The following is a 22,291-nucleotide window of genomic DNA, read 5'->3' as shown; positions in this document are numbered from 1 at the left end:
TAAGGCATGCCTAAGATCAGGGACTGCTTACACTCTCCCAAACAATGATCCCCTCGCAACCAATATCACAAGTTATCTAGTCATGGATTCGATTGCCTTCTCAACAGACATGCTCTGTATACAATTGCTGCAACATTCCCCAGCAAAGTACAATGGTCACAATTCAAAAGTAATTAATTGGCTGAGATGCTGTTGCATTTTAAGGGGCATTTTTTATTTCCTTTGTTCTAGATTATTTAGCTTCTGTCCTTCTCGCTGTCATAATATGCACCCATGAACATCATGATGTAAAAGTAGGCAGTGACAGACACCCAGGTGAGCCAATCAACATACAGGACAGAACACAACCAATCACCAGGCAGAACACCAGTGGGGGGCTTCCAACTATAAAACACTACCACTCAGCACTCCGCCTCTTTCCACTGGTGACAACTGTAGTGACAGTCAGGGTGTTCATAGCAGACAGCACCTTCTACATGTGGATCAGAGCTAGCCTGGTCGAGATAGTTCGAGTTAGTTTACTTAGAGTAGTAGTCAACTCACAGAAGTTCAATAAATCGTATTGAACCATCGCCTACGTTTGGTGTATGCTTTGTAGTCTATCTGCATCGTGTTGCAGTCCGTGTTACCCCAGGGTGAATAACACGACACTCGCTACTCTCACTGCAGAATCCCAGCTCCTTGTGACCTCAAGCGCACCATCACTGATATCTGGACGAGCCTTCAGACTTGTCCATCGTTTGAGATGAAAATGACCATGTCCATCATCTGGGATGTTTTGGAGAGTTTCAGTGACTGCTGAGGCCAATCCATTCCTGGAAGGTACTGCTGAAAATAAGTCAGGATACGGCAGACTATTGAGTTTTGGAAGGATTGCTCACTCGCTATTTCCTCTCCTTACGTTTTCTTTCTACTTCTAAAATGTGCTTGCTTTCGAAGGATCCCTGGTATTTTTGAAATTTGGTTTTACAAGGTGCAGCGATCCCAGGCGAGTTTCCCCAGGACTCAAGGTTGGAAATAAACATTCTAAGTGAGGCTTTTCAGCCCATCGAGCCTGCACTGACCCTCCAAAAGAGCACCCCACCTAGGCCCACTCACCCACCCCATCTCTGTAACTCCATAACCCCACCTCAACTTTGGACTCTAAGGGGCAATTTAAAATGGCCAAGCCACCTAACCTGCACATCTTTGGACTATGGGCGGAAACCGACACGGGGACAAAGTGCAAACTCTACGCAGACAGTCACTCAAGGCCAGAATTGAACCCGGGTCCCTGGTGCTGTGAGGCAGCAACGCTAACCACCATGCCGCCCATGCATAGACCAAGTCTTGCATGCCTAGTGCCGAGTTGGCAGGACTATTGCTCCATAGACTTTCCGTTTGGTAGGCAGACTAACTCCTCTTCATTTCAGGCTGATGCTGTGAATCTGCTGAAGCCTACATTTGTTTTGGCAATTCTTGCCTCTGTCTCATTGTCAATAAGGTCAGTTTGAGAGAGTGCGTGCTGAGATAAGTGAACTTATCCACTATTCAAGGGTGAAACCTTGGGCTCGGATAAGATTTCCCTGGAGCAGGTCGAGACATGACTGCAGTTTCTTCCTTCTGGTTTCAAGGCCAAAGTTGTCGCATGTATGAGAGAATGATGCCACTCTACACCGCATGTTAACCTCTGAACCAGCACCTGGTACACAGTCATCAGCAAACTGGAAGTCATGAAGTTTGTCTCTCCGTGACGTCCCTTGGATAACGTGGAGAAAAGCCTGTCCAATAGATCCTTCAGCTGAAGCAATAATGGTTGTCCCTCACAGAATTGATCTCCTATCTGCAAAAGTTTTAGAGAATCCCAGCTTCTAATAATCTTTCAGCGTTTGGCCAACAGACTTTATTCTAACATATCTCCACTCACCTTTTGTTCCCCTTTGGGGAATAGTGGAGGAGGTGGAAGGGCCGATTGTCAACAAATTGAACCATATCGTGCATGCTCCTCCAATGGCCAACAAGTGCTGGCGTGGGACCTTGAAATCACCATATAAATGTATTTAACAATAAATTAATTAATCAAAAACAAGAATACAATGCAGACGGAAACTGTATCACCTAGCTTCTCAAAAGGAACAAACGAAGGTTTGCAGTCGCTTCTAACTTGCCAATTCTTTTGAGTAATATCAACACTCTCCCTATCGGTGCGAAGCTTATTGAACCAAACTCAGGATTTGTTCCAAACCAATTTGAAAATTACAACAAACAAAGAACAAAGAAATGTACAGCACAGGAACAGACCCTTCGGCCCTCCAAGCCCGTGCCGACCATGCTGCCCGACTAAACTACAATCTTCTACACTTCCTGGGTCCGTATCCCTCTATTCCCATCCTATTCATGTATTTGTCAAGATGCCCCTTAAATGTCATTATCGTCCCTAATTCCACCATCTCCTCCGGTAGCGAGTTCCAGGCACCCACTACCCTCTGTGTAAAAAAACTTGCCTCGTACATCTACTCTAAACCTTGCCCCTCTCACCGAAAACCTATGCCCCTAGTAATTGACCCCTCTACACTGGGGAAAAGCCTCTGACTATCCACTCTGTCTATGCCCCTCATAATTTTGTAGACCTCTATCAGGTCGCCCCTCAACCTCCGTCGTTCCAGTGAGAACAAACCGAGTTTATTCAACCGCTCCTCATAACTAATGCCCTCCATACCAGACAACATTCTGGTAAATCTCTTCTGCACCCTCTCTAAAGCCTCCACATCCTTCTGGTAGTGTGGCGACCAGAATTGAACACTGTACTCCAAGTGTGGCCTAACTAAGCTGCAACATGACTTGCCAATTCTTATACTCAATGCCCCGGCCAATGAAGGCAAGCATGCCGTATGCCTTCTTGACTACCTTCTCCACCTGTGTTGCCCCTTTCAGTGACCTGTGGACCTGTACACCTAGATCTCTCTGACTTTCAATACTCTTGAAGGTTCTACCATTCACTGTATATTCCCTACCTGCATTAGACCTGTCTTAAATGTCGCTAAAGCAGTTGAAAAAGCTCTTTGAATTTGGGTAACTAAATTCAAAAAGGGCAGCGAATAATAAATGCAGCCGGACAAATCATTGCGCATTGTTAATTTTTCAATTATGTAATTAATTCTTGGGGACAATTGACCAAGCGCATTTGTTTCTATTTTTTTTTATTCGTTCATCGGATCTGGGCATTGCTGGCTAGGTCAGCACTTATTGCCCATCCCTAATTGCCCTTGAACTGAGTGGTTTGCTAAGTCATTTGAGAGTCAACCATATTGCTGTGGGTCTGGAGTCACATGTAGGCCAGACCAGGTAAGTGTGGCAGATATCCGTCCCCAAAGGTCATCAGTGAAATAGATGGGTTTTAACAACAATCGACAATAGTTTGATCGGGGCAGAACTTCTGCTCCAGTTTTTGGGAGGGGGGGGCAAGAACGGCGGATGGGGTGGTGAATAGCTCGGGAGTCCCAAAACGGCTTTTGAGCCAGCGGGATTTTCTCAATCATTGTTCCTGCCACCCGCCAATGATTAATGATCATTATCAGAACTTTATGCCTGTTACTCCCGACACGTTAAATAGTCCATTCACATCGGCGTGAGGGCAGCCCGACGTGAATTACGACAGGCCCCCCCCCCCCCATCCACCCATGACATGCACCTGGTAATCGGAACTTGCCAGAGGCGAGCATTACAAAGCAAAGTTCAATATCGAGCTACATAAGTTGATACTTGAGCAGATGGTAAAAAATCTTTGTCGAAGGTTTTAGGGAGCATCTTAAAAGGGGAAAGAGAGAGCGAGGAACGTATGGGGTTTCAGAGATGGAATTCCAGAGCTTAGGCCCAAGGAAGCTGTAGGCATGGCCAACAATGGTGGAGCTATTAAAATCAGGGATGCTCAAGAGATGGGAGTTAGAGGAGGGTGGAGATTTCAGCAAGAACAGAGTTTAAACACCTTGTGTGAATGGGCTGAAAGTGTAGCCACCAAACCAGGATTAAACAAAAAGTATTTTGGCCCAAACACCAAGTATGAATTTGCTTTCCCAGGGCAAATGCTGGGCTGTGTTTGCCCGTCCTTAAAGCAGATAAACAGTCTTGAGCTGCAGGAAGTTGCAAAAGCACAGAACCTCATGTGCCCACCCCTGCATCACGATTTGTATTCGAGAAAATGAATATGCAACATGCACTTAGGTGGTGTCGGAAACTTGCCTGTGGATAAAGCTGTAAATGTATGTGAATTAGTACATTGAGATTTCAGTGGTAGCTGCAAAAAGCTTGCCCTGAAGCAATCGATAGCCCATGTGAATCTCAGAGAGCGGTGGAAGGTTGTTTGGATCCTCCACATGTGGTTCAGTCAAACTGCCCGCAGGGTAGACACATTTTTATGTGGGCAGACACATTTTTGGCACATTTGCTTTGTCTCTGAAATTATAAAGGCAGCCCCCTTTTCAAGTGTTGCTGATGCGTCAGTAATCCTGCAAGAGAACTGAGCGAGCCCTTGGTGCCAGGCCCAGTACCGGTTGGAAACTCGCCACGAAAATTGGAGGGAGCCAGATCCGAAGGATTGGGTGCATGTGGCTCTGCTCTCTCTGTTGAGTTAAACACTGGATGCTGGCTCCCAGCAATGGGCTTCGAGGGACTACATTAAAAGTAGGAAACCAGCTCTAGCGCAAAGATAATCTAATTTACGACAGATGTGCAAAAAGGCTAAATCATAAAGGTTTGTGTGCAAATATGAACCGCATAATGTATCTTTTTTGTAACCCTTTGGCAATATTTGCAATGCACTTCAGTCATTTTGATATTTATATGCGATCCCAGCATGTCAGGACATCACAAAGTGTGTCACATATTAATTATTTTTAATCTGTAGTGAAGGATACACATATCGTAAAATCATAGGATAACTGATGCGCAATCAATTACACTCAAGACGAAGTGATTTCATAACTGAAGGCTTTAATCTGCTAGAACCTTTTCCCCAGCAGCTTTGATACAGAAAGTGAAGGCTGCTGGGACAGCACCATCTCTTATACCCCGTCTTCAGGGCGGAGCTACATAATACAGCCAATGGTAGACTCCTGGGTCTAACCAATGGTCATCAGCCTCTCAGGTACCGCAATACCTGGTACTACCACAATAACATAGCACAGGAGCAGGCCATTTGTCCTATCATGCGTTCGCTGGATGAACGGGCGCAGGTGGATAAGGACATCAAAAATATCTTCATTAATCATTTCCAAATGCTGTGTGTTGTCACTTCAGGATATAAAACACAGTGGGTGTGATTTAATGACCATGCTGAGCCATAAAGGCAGTTCGCCGCGGTGCAGGGTGGCCGATAAAAGCCCGGAGATCACGCTTCCGGGACCTACCCGGCTCGTGATGCCTCGCAAGATACAACGCGATCTCGCGAGATGTTGCAATGTGAATTCCGTTCATTGTGGGCGGGGTCACTTTTTGGCAAATCAGTATATTAAAGCGAGACAGCTAGTCTCACTTTAAAGTGCAGATTCCCAAGTGACCCGAAGCATGGGATCTATCTCCCTCGTCTCTGTGATCTCGGGCTAGCGCCATTCAGTAATGCTCTCCACAAACGTTACCAGAGGAAACGCCACTCATGGGGGTCTCCCAGGTGATGGGAGGGCCCCAGGTGCATGCCCTGGCACTGCTGGTGCCACCTGGGCACCCTGACGCTACCAAAATGGCACACTGGCAGTGCCACCTGAGTGCCAGCCTGTCACTGCCAAGGTGTCCAGTTGGCACGGCCAGCTGGCTGGGGCACTGCCAGGGTGCCAGGTTGGAACTGTCAAGGTACCCAGCTGGCATTTTCTGCGTGGGTGTGATCTGGCTGGGGATGCCTGCATGAGTGTTGGTGAAGTGTGGGCGGGGTCCATCCCATAATTTGTTGGGGCTTAAGGGGTCGGGGGTCTCTTTGGGGGCTTTGGAGATTGGTATGCCATTTAAAAATGGTGCCCTGATCTCTTGCTACTCTGAGGAGTTCCAGCGAGTGGAGCTCCTCATGTCATGTTAGCTACACTGGTCTAACACTGGCTGCAACTGGATGCAGCTTAGATCAGAAAGATACTCCAGATCTTGAAGTTAGTTCAATCGGGTTTATTGAACTAATAGCACAGTTAGCACAGTTCTCTGTGAGTTCGACTCTGTGCAACACGTCTGACTTTCTGACTTTAAAAAAGGTTGAGTGGTGATGGAGTGATAGACAGTCAACTCACTCCCAGCCCCAAGTTAAAAATTATATTAAAGTTACATCTCATACGTACACATCATTTAAATTGATTCCTGACAGGTCATGTTGTCTGGGCTTTGGTGAACCTGGCGGCTAAAGGGTGGTAAGACTGGTTGAATCCAGGGGGTAATTGCTGCTTCATTGCTCTGTTAGATCTAGTATAGATATTTCACCAACCACTACTGCAAAACTGTCAGGGGCACTGCCGAAGTGATAAGAGGATGCCCAGGTGTACGGGAGATACCGCCATAGGTCAGGGCCAGGTTGAGCCATGCCCATGAAAGAATGGTGGGGGGGGGGTATGAAGGGTGGATTTTAATTTTGATTTATTGTCATGTGTACCGAGGTACAGTGATAAGTATTGTTCTGCATACAGTCCAGGCAGATTGTTCCATACACGAATAACATAGGTGGGGGGCAAAGGGGGGTGGGGTGCAGGTTGGGTATGACGGGGGCTCTGGAGTTTGGCAGGTTAAAGGGTGGGGGTCCTGGAAGAGGCCCCTCAGTGGCCCCCATAGAGAAGTGTCATCACTTGGTGGGGGGGGGGGGCAGGGGGGTAATGCCCATGTGTGTGGGGATTGACATTACACATGGGTGGTGGTGGTGGGGGTGGGGGGGGTAAAGCCCTCTTAGAGATCGGGACACCCTTTCAAAATGGTGGCCCGATCTCTGAGGAGACGGTTTGGCCAGCGAGTTCAGCTCCCCAGTGTTGAAAATAATTCTAAGTGTGGGCTTGACTGGAGAGAAACTCCCCAGGGCCCGGGAAAGTGTCGTTAGATAGCGGTGGAAAACTCCCAGCTCAAATTCCCAGCAAAACCCGTTACAAATGACACGTAGGTCTAGATTTACCCACCACCACTCCGCCGCGTGGTTTTCAGAGGTGGAGGCTTCCCGCTAGCGAGATCTACCAGTCCCGCCGTTGTCGTGGGACCGGAATTTCCCGCCAGCGTGAAGAGCCGGTAATTCCCGCCCTTAGAAACCTTTCTGTTAGATCGCGCCCATACTAACTGGGTCCTGTTGTTAAATTCGACAACACCTTCTGGAAAGTTATTCTTCTGAAATGAAATGAAATGAAATGAAAATCGCTTATTGTCACAAGTAGGCTTCAAATGAAGTTACTGTGAAAAGCCCCTAGTCGCCACATTCTGGCGCCTGTTCAGGGAGGCTGTTACGGGAATCGAACCGTGCTGCTGGCCTGCCTTGGTCTGCTTTCAAAGCCAGCGATTTAGTCCTGTGCTAAACAGCCTGTAGGTGGAGTATAAATGTGTGTGCTCACCGAGCTGCAGCCATTTCGGCAGCAGCTGCAGGAGGCAACACATCTCTGCTTAATAAAGCCTCAATTATTCTCTACTCTCTACTCTTGTCTCGTCGTAATTGATAGTGCATCAATTTATTAAGCAGAGATTTTACAGCGATGGACCTATGCATCAAGCCAGATCGCCTGCAGCTGCACCCTCAAGCAGACAACGCCACTTCGGCCTTCGACCACTGGCTAGCTTGCTTTGAAGCCTACATCGGAACAGCGACAGAACAACCCTCAGAAGCACAGAAACTCCAGGTACTGTACTCACGGGTGAGCTCCGATATTTTTCCCCTTATCCGGGACGCGCCCAACTATGCTAAGGTCATGGCGCTTCTGAAAGAGAACTACATCCAGCCGATCAACAAACTCTACGCCAGGCACCTCCTGTCCACGCGGCAACAACTCCCCGGTGAGTCATTGGAGGATTTCTGGCGTGCCCTGCAAGCCCTGGCGAGGAACTGCGATTGCCAGGCAGCTTCGGCCGTTGAACATCCTGAACTCCTAATCAGGGACGCTTTCGTTACGGGCATAGGGTCGGCGTACATCTGCCAGCTCCTCTTAGAAGGGGGTACGCTCAACCTCGCGGCGACCAAGAAACTCGCAACCTCACTAACGGTAGCCTCCCGTAATGTACAAGCGTACGCCCACGACTGTACGGCGCCCCCCTCATGGACATCGTGGCCCCCACCAGCGGCCGCCCCCAGCCAATCCCAAGCCTGCGCTGCGCGGCAGCCAGCCAACCCCGGGGGGCCCCAAGTGCTATTTCTGCGGGCAGACAAAGCACCCCCGGCAGCGCTGCCCAGTGCGGAGTGCAATCTGCAAGACCTGCGGGAAGAAGGGGCATTTCGCTGCAGTGTGCCAGGCCCGGTCGATCGCCGCTGTATCCAGGCCTATTGTTCCTGCACCCCCCACGTGCGACCCGTGGGCGCCATCATTTTCATCCCCGCAGCCCACGTGCGGCAAGTGGGCACCGCCATCTTCCTCTCAGCAAAGCACATGCGGCCCGTGGGTGCCGCCACCTTCCCCCCATTAGACCTCGTGCGGCCCGTGGGCGCCGCTATCTTTAACGTCGCCCGCCATGTGCGCCCCATAGGCGCCGCCACCTTCGGCACCATTTTGGACGGCGCCTCAGGACCCCTGCTCGTCGGGCACCTCATCTGGCCGCTCATCGCCCGCAACCGCCGCCGACCAGCCCGGGGCCCATCAACACCAGTCGCAGCTCTCCTCCATCACGCTCGACCAGTCCCAGCCACACAACCTCACAACCGCGACAACGACGGTGAAAGTCGATGGCCACAAGACATCTTGCCTTCTCGACTCCGGGAGGACTGAGAGCTTCATCTACCCCGCTACGGTAAGGCGCTGTTCCCTCGCGGTACAACCCATTACCCAAAGAATCTCCCTGGCCTCCGGACCCACTCTGTGGAGATCCGGGGGTACTGCATCGCCACCCTCACGGTCCAGGGCGTTGAGTTCAGCAACTTCCGGCTCTACGTCCTCCCCAACCTCTGCGCTGCCTTGATACTAGGCCTGGACTTCCAATGCAACCTCCAAACTCTAAAATTCGGCGGACCCCTACCACCCCTCACCGTATGCGGCCTCACGCCCTTAAGGTCGACCCACCCTCCCTGTTTGCAAACCTCACCCCGGATTGCAAGCCCGTCGCCACCAGGAGCAGACGGTACAGTGTCCAGGACAGGACCTTCATCAGGTCGGAGGTCTAGCGGCTACTGCGGGAAGGCATCATTGAGGCCAGCAACAGCCCCTGGAGAGCCCAAGTCGTAGTTGTAAAGACTGGGGAGAAACACAGGATGGTCATTGACTACAGTCAGACCATCAATCGATACACGCAGCTCGACACGTACCCCCTCCCATGCATATCTGACATGGTCAATCAGAGTGCACAGTACCGGGTCTTCTCTGCAGTGGACCTGAAATCTGCCTACCAACAGCTCCCCATCCGAAAGGCGGACCGTCAATACACTGCGTTCGAAGCAGACGGCCGTCTTTACCATTCTTAAGGTTCCCTTCGGTGTCACTAATGGGGTCTCGGTCTTCCAACGGGAGATGGACAGAATGGTTGCCCGGTACGGACTGCGGGCCACCTTCCTGTACCTCGATAACATCACCATCTTCGGCCATGGCCAGCAGGACCACGACGCTAACCTTTTCAAATTTCTCCACACCGCCAAACTCCTGAACCTCACGTATAACAAGGAGAAGTGCGTGTTCAGCACCAACCGCTTAGCCATCCTTGGCTATGTGGTGCAAAATGGACTTCTAGGGCCTAACCCCGATCGCATGCGCCCCCTCATGGAACTCCCCCTCCCCCACTACCCCAAGGCCCTCAAACGATGCCTGGGGTTCTTCTCATACTACGCCCAGTGGATCCCTAACTATGCGGACAAGGCCCGCCCACTCATCCACTCCACGGTTTTGCCCTGACGGCTGAGGCCCACCAGGCCTTCAACCGTATCAAGGCTGACATCGCCAAGGCCGTGATGTACGCGGTCGATGAGACCCTCCCCTCTCAAGTTGAGAGCGATGAATCAGACGTCGCTCTGGCCGCCACCCTCAACCAGGCAGGCAGGCCCGTGGCATTCTTTTTCCGCACCCTCCATGCCTCTGAAATTCGCCACTCCTCTGTCGAAAAGGAGGCCCAAGCCATCGTGGAAGCTGTGCGGCATTGGAGGCATTATCTGGCCGGCAGGAGATTCACTCTCCTCACTGACCAACAGTCGGTTGCCTTCATATTCATTAATACACAGCGGGGCAAGATCAAAAATGATAAAATCTTGAGGTGGAGGATCGAGCTCTCCACCTACAATTACGAGATTTTGTATCGCCCCGGTAAGCTCAACGAGCCCCCCCGATGCCCTATCCCGAGGTACATGTGCCAAAGCACAAGTGGACCGACTCCGGGCCCTACACGATGGTCTCTGTCACCCATGGGTCACCCGTTCTTTCACTTCATAAAGGCCCGCAACCTACCCTACTCCATTGAGGAGGTCAGGGCTATCACCAAAGACTACCAGGTCTGCGCGGAGTCGAAACCACACTTCTACCGACCAGACCGAGCGCACCTGGTGAAGGGCCTCCCATCCCTTTGAACACCTCAGCATGGATTTCAAAGCGGCCCTCCCCTCCTCCGACTGAAAGACGTATTTCCTGAATGTGGTCGATGAATACTCCAGATCCCCCTTCGCCATCCCATGCCCCGATATGACATCTGCCACAGTCATCAAAGCCCTCAATAGCATCTTCACTCTGTTCGGTTTCCCCGCTTACGTCCACAGCGACCGGGGATCCTCCTTTATGAGTGATGAGCTGCATCGGTTCCTGCTCAGCAAGGGCATTGCCTCGAGCAGGACGACCAGCTACAACCCCGGAGAAACGGGCAGGTGGAGAGGGAGAACGGGGGACGGTCTGGAAGGCCGTCCTGCTGGCCCTACGGTCTAAAGATCTCCCAGTCTCCCGCTGGCAGGAAGTCCTCCCCGACGCCCTCCCCTCCATCCGATCGCTACTTTGCACTGCAACTAATGAAACCCCCCATGAACGTCTCCTTGCCTTCCCTAGGAAGTCCACCTCTGGGGTTTCGCTCCCAACATGACTGGCAGCTCCAGGACCCGTCCTCCTCCGCAAGCACGTGCGGCTCCATAAGGCGGACCAGTTGGTCGAAAGGGTACAGCTGTTACATGCGATACCCGCAGTACGATGGCGTACCCCGACAGCCGCCAAGACACAGTCTCCCTCAGGGACCTGGCACCAGCTGGTTCTCCACCCCCTCCTCCAATTGCCCCGGCGCCAACCATCCTCCCCCCAGCGCACCTCACTACAGCCCCCGCTCCAGGATGATCCGTCCTCCCATTGGTTCCACCCGGGGATGAGGATGAGGACTACACGCTCCCGGAGTCACAGGCGACCAAGCCGGTGCCTGCATCCCCACCGGGACTGCAGCGCTCGCAGCGGAGGATCAAGGCGCCCGACCGGCTAAATTTGTGAACTTTCGCCAAACTGTACGCCTTAAAAATGTTCACATACGGCTGGTTTAGCTCACTGGGCTAAGTCGCTGGCTTTTAAAGCAGACCAAGGCAGGCCAGCAGCATGGTTCAATTCCCGTACCAGCCTCTCCGAACAGGCGCCGGAATGTGGCGACTAGGGGCTTTTCACAGTAACTTCATTGAAGCCTACTCGTGACAATGAGCGATTTTCATTTCATTTCAAATAGTTTTTAAAAATGCTCACATACCATGTAAATAGATTTCCACCATCCCCGCTGGACTCTTTTTTAACAGGAGGTGAATGTGGTAGTCACCACTGTTTGTATAATACGTATATGAGAGGTAATACAGTAATGCTCAGTACTACAGGTACGGGGGCAGATCCCTGCCTGCTGGCTCCGCCCAGTAGGTGGAGTATAAATGTGTGTGCTCACCGAGCTGCAGCCATTTCGGCAGCAGCTGCAGGAGGCAACACATCTCTGCTTAATAAAGCCTCGATTACTCTCTACTCTCGTCTCGTCGTAATTGATAATGCATCAGTGAACAAAGCCTGTTTGTTGCAAAACCAGTATCATGGCTGCAAAGCTCTGAGGTATATAAAATATGGCTGCCTGTCAGGCAAAAGATGACAGCATTTTTATAAATATGAGACTCCATCATGGTTCAGGTTGACAGAGTATCCACTACCGTGACCTTGCTGAACACTTCCCCTATAACTCCCCAAAAAACATCAGGGCGATTTTAAAGTGTGTTTTCTCACAGTAACTGACAGGAAACCTTGTCAGCTCGGCAAGCAAAAGCAATATTGTGAGGACAGCTTGATGCTAGTTTCATTCATGCTCCAGCTACACTGGAGGTGCAAATCACCGATGTTCAACACCCAAAGGAGGAAAGTGATCCTACATCGCGCTCCCATGTTCAGCATTTACAAATGAGACATGTTTCAAAAACATTATTATTGTCATTGCTGCTTTATTTACCTTTCAAATCACCGGTAATTATCATTGTTATTAAAATGCTTTTCTTGACACTTTAACAATTTTACCAGACGTATCCTCATCGTATCTGACAGACTCTCTCACATTTTAACTGATGGACCTCTAACCTTCTATCCAAATATAGCTCTCCGCTAACGCATGGCCACATTTATCACATTGCTGCTAAAACCTGCCTCCTTACCAACACTATGAATTCACTGACAGGAGGCGGGATTTTCTGACCCCGGACCGGGTCGGAGAATGCCGGGGGATGGCACGATTCACGCTGCTCCATGCGCCCCCCCCCCCCCCCCCCACCGGCGATTCTCCGCGCGCGATGGGCCGACTGGCCGCCGAGATAGGCCGTGTCCCGCCGGAGCCGTTCACATGTGGTCCTACCCGGTGGGACCTCGGCATTCCTTCTGTGGGGGGCGGCCTGGTGGGCGGGAGGGGGGATCCGATCACGGGGGGGCCTCCACCGTGGCCTGGCCCGCGATCGGGGCCTACCAATCGGCTTGCCGGCCTCTCCTGGTGGGGGCCTATGTTCCTCGGCACCGGGCCCCTGTAGCTCTCCGCCATCTTGCGTCGGGGCCGGCGCGGAGAAGGCAACTATTGCATGCGCAAGTTCGCAGCAGTCGCAGCGCGCATGCAGAGACCCGCGGCGCCCGTTTGACGCCAGTATCGGCAGCTGGAGCTGCGTGAGTCGCTCCAGTGCCGTGCCGGCCCCCTGTAGGATCGCTGATCTGTGGGCCTGTTGACGCCGTCATAAAACGCGACGGCGTTTACGACGGCGTCAACACTTAGCCTCAGGATCAGAGAATCCCGCCCAGGATACCTCACCTGTCAGAGAATCGAGGCTTGAAACCATTTTCCCACCTTGTTAAAACTATTGGACGGGATCTCTGGTATTCTCCGGGGCCTCTGCGAATCTCCGTCTCCACTGGGGTGAGTTTCCAAATGCCCAGGTTCACTTGTGCTTTTAAAAATCGTGAAACGGGTGCCATGGCTGATGAGGGAGTGAGAGGCGCGGACAGGCGCGACTGTGGTCTGCCGATTATGACACTGGCCATGCTGGCTGGAGGCGGGGGCCCTCTCAGGGCCCCAGGGAGGGGTGACAGGAGGAAGGGATGTGGGGCCACCGTGACCCCACATGGGACAGGGATGTCCAGTCACGGACTGCCATTGCCACGGCAGCCATCTTACTGTGCACCCCACTGACCACCCACCTTGGCCCCTGGTTCTACAGAGTGCCACAGGCCATACGGGTGCTCCCACCCCCGCACCACAGCCTCCAGCCTCCAACCCACTACCCCTGCACCCCACCCTCCGCCAAACCACTTTCTCCCCAACCAGCCGCCACCCACCGGCGGGGCATCACATGGCCCACCCAAGGACTACGCCCACAGTAGCCCCGACAGGGGGGCACCGGGCAGAGTCCGTGGAGCATGTCCCTATCATGGGCAATGCTAGCCGATGGTATCCTTGGCAGCAGGGACAGGTGCCAGGGCTACAGGCTCCTATGGTGCCGGGCACCGATGGGGCCAGGGATGTGGAGAGGAGGGGGAAGGGGGAACATGCAGGGCAGAGTCCGCAGTGCCAACTGGGGCCACCGTGTAGCCGGGTGGACCTGGTTGGGCACGGGGGTACGCACAATGCTAACATGTCAGCCTTTCACCCCCTGCAGACAATGGATATTGGAATTTAACCAGCAATGGTGGCCTTCCTGCGAGTTGCCGCAGCCCTGGGGGATGCACTCAGGCTGTGCGAGCTGAAATTGCTCGAGGGAGAGGAAGCTGCAGCGGCGAAGCGGGCAGCAGAGGGACAGGTGTCAGCCACTGAGGATGGAGCGCCAGCTGCCCAACAGGCCGAGGAGGTGCAAAGGAGGCGCCGCAAGAGGCCTTGTGTGTAATGGCAGCGCCCGCCGTCCGAGAACCTGCCGAAACGGGCACGCCGTCGAAGATTCCGGCTGAGCAGGGAGACAGTGTGACATATCTGCCAGATCATGGCACACATGGTACGGTGGGGAAATGGGGGGGGGGGGGCACGCCTACTCCCGGTGGCCATGAAGGTGAGGGTCACCCTGAACTTCTACGCCATGGGGTCCTTCCAGGTACCGAGTGGGGAACCTGACTGGCATCTCACAGAGCTCAGTGCACAGGTTAATCCGCGCCATCATGGAGGCCCTATCTGCCCAGTCAGCACGATACATCCACTTCAATGTGGAGCGAGCCCACCAGGATGCCCGGGCAGCAGAGACCGCCGCCATCGCCGAGGTGCCCCGGGTCCGGGGGGTGATTGACGGGATACATGTCACCCTATGAGCACCTGCAGATGACAGGCCGCTCTACGCAAACCCAAAGGGGTTCCACTTGAATAACGTGCCGCTGGTGTGTGACCATGATGCACTTCTGCATCCAATACCCAGGCCGTGTGTACGACGCCTTCATCCTGGCACACTAGCCGATTCCCGGCCTCTTTGAAGTGCACCCCCGGCTGAGGGGTTGGCTCCAGTGCAACAGGAGTTAGTTATCATACTTCGTTGTAGCAGGTATCCACATCGGTTGTGGCTGATGATGCCTATCCGGAGGCCACAGATCGAAGTGGAGACCTGCTGTAATGATGCCCATGCTGCGACCATGGTCGAGCAGTGCTTCGGGCAGGTGTGGTTCAGGTGCCTGGCCCGCTCTGGAGGGCCCCTCCAGTATGAAACTGGGAGGCCCGCCTGCATCGTGACAGCCTGCTGCATCTTCCACAACATCACGCAGCGGCGCGGCAGAGGGTCGACGTGCTGGAGGAGGAGGGCGAACGCCAGTCCTCGTCCGATGAGGAGGATGTAGGAGAGTGCCAGGATGGGCAGGACATGGGGTTTGGGTTGGCACGGTATGCCGCTCAATGTGCCCGCCAGGGCCAGGGCGCATGGGACGCTCGGATCGCCTCCAGCTTCACCGACTGTGGGGGGGTGGGGGGGGGGGGGGGAACTGGTCATGGGCACATGCACGGCATCCCAGCCCCACAGCCCCTCCACTCCCCCGGCCACTGCCCAGCCTGCTACCCCCTCCGGGTGATCACCCACCCATTCCAGCAACAAGGAATACCGAGCCATTTCAGGCTTGAGTCACATTTAAATAGATCCAGTACGCTCGGGGCTTCGACAAGTGCTCCAATGCAGCTTCGACATGCAATGTTGTGTTGTCCGGTAGCACCTCCTGGTGTGGGGGGACCACAAGGTGCTAATGCCCATGGTTATTTTATGCCATTTATCGCATGTCTACTTTGGAGTCTCTTTGAACTGTACCACTGTTAAGGTAGATCAGAGCGTGCAAGCCACAGTTCTATCCGAAAATAGCAATTGGAGTCCAATGTCCGTTGTATCACCCTGAGTTGCAGATTTCACAGGGCCGACAACCTAAAGCTAGCCGCCGCCAAGTATAGTTCCTCTTAAAAAGGGCAGTGCCAAGAACCTCCACATTATGTGGGCAGTAAGCCTGTCAGCTCCCTTCTGCAGTCATCAGCACTGAGCTTAGAGTGTGAAAATTAGCCAAGTTATCGGCATAAAAGCAAAATATTGCTGATGCTAGAAATTGAAAATAAAAACAAAGTGCTGGAAACGGTCAGTCGACCAGGCAGCGTCTGTGGAGAGAAAAAAAGAATCGAGCAGTTCTGAAGGAGAGTCACTTTTGACTCAAATCATTGACTCTGGGCAGGATTTTCCATTTGGGAGACGAGGGATGAATTCTCCATCCAGGGATGCCCGAAGCACGTTTCCCGATGGGCCGGAGAATCGAAGAACCGGGATCGACGGGCGCAGATCTGAACGCAATGCGCCGATCCCCCGCTGGCGACAGAATCGAGTTTAGGCCCACGCACCGGCGGGAGGATTTAAATGAATGCAAATGGGTCGCAAATGATTCATTTGCATCCATTTAGTAGGCCCGATACCCAAATCGCCGTCCCTCCGTCATTCTCCAGTCCGCTGGGCCGGGATGCACGTGGGCGCGGATTGCTACAGGTTTCACCAAACGTGAGCCCGATGTGGTGGACCTCGCGGTGGGCCAAGGGGGTGATTGCTGAAGGGAATTGCTCCCATCACCCCCCCCACACACAATGCACTACCTGCCTACCCCTCCTCTACCAACCCCCCCCCCCCCCCCCCCCCCCCACTTCCCCGAGTCTTGCAACACGGGAGAACCCCTCAAGAGACCCCATTAATAGGGTCCACTTTACGAGGGAGACCCCTCCCTGGGACCCCTAATTGAAGGAACCCACCACCGAGATTCCATAATGGAAGAAACCTCCCCACGCAGATCCCTAAATAAAGGGGACCCCCACAGAGACCCTCTAACTAATGGGACCACCCACAGAGACCCCCTAACCAAAGGGAACCTCCACAGGGAACTACCGCCCCCCAACAGAACCCCCCCTGCAGAAAAGAACCCCTGTCTGGAAACTAGAGAGCAGTCCAGACAGGGACAATGAAAACAAATCACAGCTTGAACACTTACCTGGAAGCGCCAGTATCCGTTCCTGGAAGGAGAACAGCAGTGACGTGTTTTTGAACCCCTCAGATCCATTAGCTCCAAGCCATTCATTAACTTCTAGTAGTAGGGGCAGCACGGTGGCGCAGTGGTAAGCACTGCTGTCTCACGACGCCGAGGTCCCAGGTTCTATCCCGGCTTTGGGTCACTGTCTGTGTGGAGTTTGCACATTCCCCCCGTGTCTGCGTGGGTTTCGCCCCCCACAACCCAAAGATGTGCAGGATCGGTGGATTGGCCACGCTAAATTGCCCCTTAATTTGAAGAAATGAATTGGGTACTCTAAATTTATTTTTAAAAGCTTCTAGTAGTGGGCTGTGACTGACAGTTTCTACAAAGCAGCTACAGCCTTGATTCATTCATCTCCCTTCATGGATGAGTGACTCTTAAGTGCTGAAACCCCACTGTTTACAACCACCAACCAAATCGAAGACAGGTAAGTGTATTCCAATCCCACGCTTGAGTGATTGGAATGCTTGTCACTGGGATTTTTGATTGTAACCACCCCACCCCACCAGGAAATGCTCTGGCAGGCCAATGGGAGAAGAGAATCCCGATGATCGCAGAATTCCAGCCATGGTTGCCCAACTGGAGAATCTTGCCCTTAGTGTTGATTCCGGGGCTGAATTGCATGCGGTTCGCGTTCCCATTGGGGGAGCTATTCGGTAGGCGACATGCAAATGGGTCAGCATGCTGCCGCCACAAATTCAGAGCAATTCCAGGCCCAGCGGGTGTTCTAACCATTGGGGCCGGAGTTAGGGCTAAAGAGCCTGGCAGCTGGAGCTATGTTTAAACGCTCCACTTAGCACACACTCACTGCAGCTACCAAGACGGCTCATAAGAGACCTCGGGAGTCCCAGGTGGATCCACAGCTCCAGGTCGGTGGGGAGAGGAGGGATACCTCTTCTCCAGGGTGGGGCGCAAACTCAAGTCTACCCTCATAAACATCCTCTGTGGTGGTGGCAGAGCCAGTCAGTGCTGCCAGTCTCACCAGGAGGAGGCAGCTGGTGATCTGGAGTGGTGGGGGTTGTTTTGTTATGCCCTTGTCGTAGCAGAAGCTGCTTCCTTGATGTGCACTCTGACAAAGGAAGGTTCAGACTTGGAGATAGCTTTAACACGTTTATTGAACTATTAACAATTCTCCGACTTGGATTCGACGCTACTGTTAATCCTGCTATAGCTACTCAGACTGACTTAACCAGTCTGCTGCAACCCACGTGGTGGGAGTGATATGTTTTAATCAACCCTGTGTCTGTGCTCACTGAGAGTCTCCACTGGAAAGAGACTGAGCATGTGTGATGTGTTCTTTTATATGGGTTGGTGTAATGCCCTCCTGTGGTAGTGTCATCTCTGTGTGTATCGTGACTGCCCATTGGTCGTGTCCTATCTTACTGACCTATTGGTTGACTGCCTGTGTGTCATGTCTCTGGTGTTCCCTCTAGTGTCTAGCTAGGTGTAGTGTATGTACATTAACCCTTTGTGTACTTACAGTGATGTATATCACCACAGGGGACACCTGCGAGGCCTGTGCCCTGAGAGGGGCAGTGAACCAGGGAAGGCTCTAAAAAAACCACAGTGCAGGCATCCTCCAGTTGGGGTGAGCTCTGCTGATCCCCTTTCCTCTGCAGTGGGAGAGCGCCTCCGAGGATTTCCAACACCAGGCGGGCTTCTGATTGAGCATGGTGAAATAGCTGGGGTATGAGGATATCCAGACGGCGGCCTTGGTGGGCTCGCAGGTGACTAGAGGCCTTCTGAGCATTCAAAGGACAGTGAGCACTCAGCAGTGTGGGCAGCCAGGAGCCTGTAAACTCCAAAAATGCAGGAATGCAAGCTCCAAAATCTGGTGTGTGCCAACAACCTTTCAGATCCTTCTCCCTTTTCACTTTGCTCTGCCACACTCCCTTCTTCCACTCTCGTCAAGTTCTGAACAAGAGTCATATTGGGCTCCACAGATGCTGCTAGACCTGCTGAGTATTTCCAGCACTTTCTGTTTGTGTCTTGTGTTTATTAGTATGTGAGGGTTAAGCTGGGACCAAAAACAAATGACGAGTTTCCTAAAGATATTAAGCCATGGAAGATGAAAGTCATGCATGAGGTGAGTGCTGGGGGTAATGCACAGCAACTGAAAATCCTTCGCGGGGGTTTGGACATCGCGTTTGAGAAGATAAAATACGTGGAGGGAAAAGCTCCCAATTGAAGCATCTAATTATTATAATTCCTCCTACCGGCCAGAATCATTTTATTTCCCAAATCTTTACCGGTTACTGTTGTTGGAGAAATGAAACAGCACTAAGCATACACTATGGGAGGCAGAAATTGATTTGTGAGTGAAGAGAACTTACCAATTCACTGCCATGGAAAGGGTTATGAAAATAGGCTGTATCATCAGTAATGTAAGATCACACAACAATGGAGTATGCCGAGAGAGAGTTCTATGTGAAGCCTTGTGCTAAGCCATATCCTATGCATTGTGAGAATGTTTAAAAAAAATTACGGTTGACCAACAGCCCTGCTTCCAGGAGTCCCTATTGATCTAAACCATGACGTGGAGATGCCGGCATTGGGCTGGGGTAAGCACAGTAAGAAGTCTTACAACACCAGGTTAAAGTCCAACAGGTTTGTTTCAAATCACTAGCTTTCGGAGCACTGCTCCTTCCTCAGGTGAATCACCTGGAGTAAATGGGCATAGGTAATTTACTCCAGGTGATTCACCTGAGGGAGCAGTGCTCCGAAAGCTAGTGATTTGAAACAAACCTGTTGGACTTTAACCTGGTGTTGTAAGACTACTTACTGATCTAAACCAGGACAGACGAATAGAAGATCCATAACGATGATAATAACTTCAAGAGTGGTACGGTATTGTGATGCTGCACTTAAATAGGATAAACGCAACTGCATCACGGTTCACCATATTTGAAATGTGAACTACTTTTCAGAAGTTTGTTTGTTTAAATACTAGGCGTGATTTAACGGCCTTGTTGTGCCGGTGAGTCTTGAGGGAGGCTTTTTGCGGAATTTGCGACGCTTGAAACATCTTGCACCTGGGAACTAATAATAACAATTATAAACTTTATTAGCATCTTAAGTAGACTTACATTAACACTGCAATGAAGTTACTGTGAAAAGCCCCTCGTCGCCACATTCCGGCGCCTGTTCGGGTACACAGAGGGAGATTCAGAGTGTCCAATTCACCTAAAAAGCTCACCTTTCGGCATTTGTGGGAGGAAACTGGAGCACCCGGAGGAAACTCACGTGCGGAGTCTGCACGTTCTTCCCAAGCCGGGAATCGAACCCGGTCTCTGGTGCTTTAAGCAACAGTGCTAACCACTGTGCTACAGCCTGCCTAGGGAGGTCTAGACTGGCAGCCATTTGGTACTAGCTCACACAAAAGTGGACCAGGCCTAACAATAGCTGGCAGGTTTCCCAGGCCATTGGAGATCCCTAGGTGTTCAGAGTAGGGCAGGGTGGGCCCCTGGCTCTCCCTCTGGCACCCAGGCACCTCGGCACTGTCAGCTTGGTACCTTGGCACTGCCACCCTGGGACTACCGGGGTCCCAGGCTGGCAAGTACACTGACACAGTGCCGTGATGGCAGTACTGGTGTGCCACGGTGGCACAGCCAAGGGCCGGGCCCTGGGGAGAGCCATGCTCATGAAAGGGGGCTTGGGGGTGGTAAGAAGGGTTGGAGGGGTGAAGGGTGAGTAGGAATGGGTTCTCATAAAGGGTGGGGGGATTGAGGGTGGGGGTCGTCAAATGGAGGGTGAAAGTGGGGTGGAGAAACCTGCAAAGAAGAGGGCCCTCAGCGACCCCATGGCGGGGTGTCCTCGCTGGGGGGGGGGAGGGGGTGCGGTACTGCCCATGTGTGAGGGGGTTGACATCGGGGGTGCCAGCGTATCACCCTGCCCAGAGCCCAGCCACCCAGGTGCCCCAATCCACTTCACCCCAGTAGCAGTATGCCCAGTCACGTTTCTGGAGACTAGTACTAACCGGCACTCGCCTAGGCTCTCCGAAGAGAAGGGATTTGAACCCAACACCTTGGGTAGATGTGGAAGGTGCATATTAAAGTGAGTCTAGCTGCTCACTTTAATATGCAGATTTGCTAAATATGGATCCTGCACATTAGATCTCTTGAAGCGTGGCGAGCCAGCTAAATTGCACGCGAGGCCTCTGGCAGGGGGTTACCAACTGCATCCGTCCCAGCTTGGGCACGATATGCCCGTAACATTTTGGCCTAAGTGTGGTTGAATAGAGGTGTGGATCTCACCCAAGAAGCCCGCGAGAAACACCCAGCCAAACACCCAGCCAATACTCAGGGCACGATTCTCCAGAACAATTTCTCAGTGTGGTAGCGAGCGGGAACTGCCGCGAGCTTCCCGGCGTTCAGCCCAGCGATGCCGGCAATGCTGTTCAACGTTAATTGCTCCACTTAACGAGGCCCCACAGGCTTCCCGCCACAAATGAAGGCTCGCCAGCCGATTCGGCAGCACCGCACCCGCCAGTCCCCCGCTAACAAGGTTGAGCAGCACTTAAACAGCACTTGCTCAGCCAACCCCAGCCAACTCGCAACAATGGCGTCCAGGAGACCGGCCCCTAGATTCAGGGATGCAGATATAGCCAGGCTCCTAGACACAGTGGAGGCCAGGAGGGAGGGTCCTGGAGGGTCAGTCTCAGAGCAGCCAGTGCTGCCTGAGATGAGATGGCAGCAGCTGTTAGCGGCAGGAGTGTGACCAGGAGGACTGGCCTCCAATGACGGGAAAAAGGTCAATGACCTACACTGGGCAGCGCGGGTGAGTCAACAACAACCCCACCCACCCGACGAGATCTTTCCACCCTCACGCGAGCTCCCCCCCCCCCCAGTTCTCCACGCAACCGTCCCTCCACCCCCTTCTCCCTTCAACCTCTCCAACCCGTTCACAAACCGCGCCCCGCTCAACACTGTGAACTATGCCTATGGCTAACGATGCCCCCTCTGTGTCTCCTCAGGAAAAGCTCTCACACAACTATCGGGAGAGGGCCCAGACTGGCGGTGGGTTGCCGGACATAAGAATCCTTCGAGGAGAGGGCCCTGGAGGTGACTGGTGTGGCCGAGGACAGGGCGGTCACCAACGCAGAAGCTGGTGGATGCCGCAAAGGTGACAAACTACTGGGCTCCCGGAGGACATGTCAAAAGTGAGTTGTTATTGCCTTACTGACTGAACCATCCCTCCCACTGACCATATGT

Source organism: Scyliorhinus torazame, chromosome 9, assembly GCF_047496885.1.
Source record: "Scyliorhinus torazame isolate Kashiwa2021f chromosome 9, sScyTor2.1, whole genome shotgun sequence".
Taxonomy (NCBI): domain Eukaryota; kingdom Metazoa; phylum Chordata; class Chondrichthyes; order Carcharhiniformes; family Scyliorhinidae; genus Scyliorhinus; species Scyliorhinus torazame.
This window is presented reverse-complemented; position numbering follows the sequence as displayed.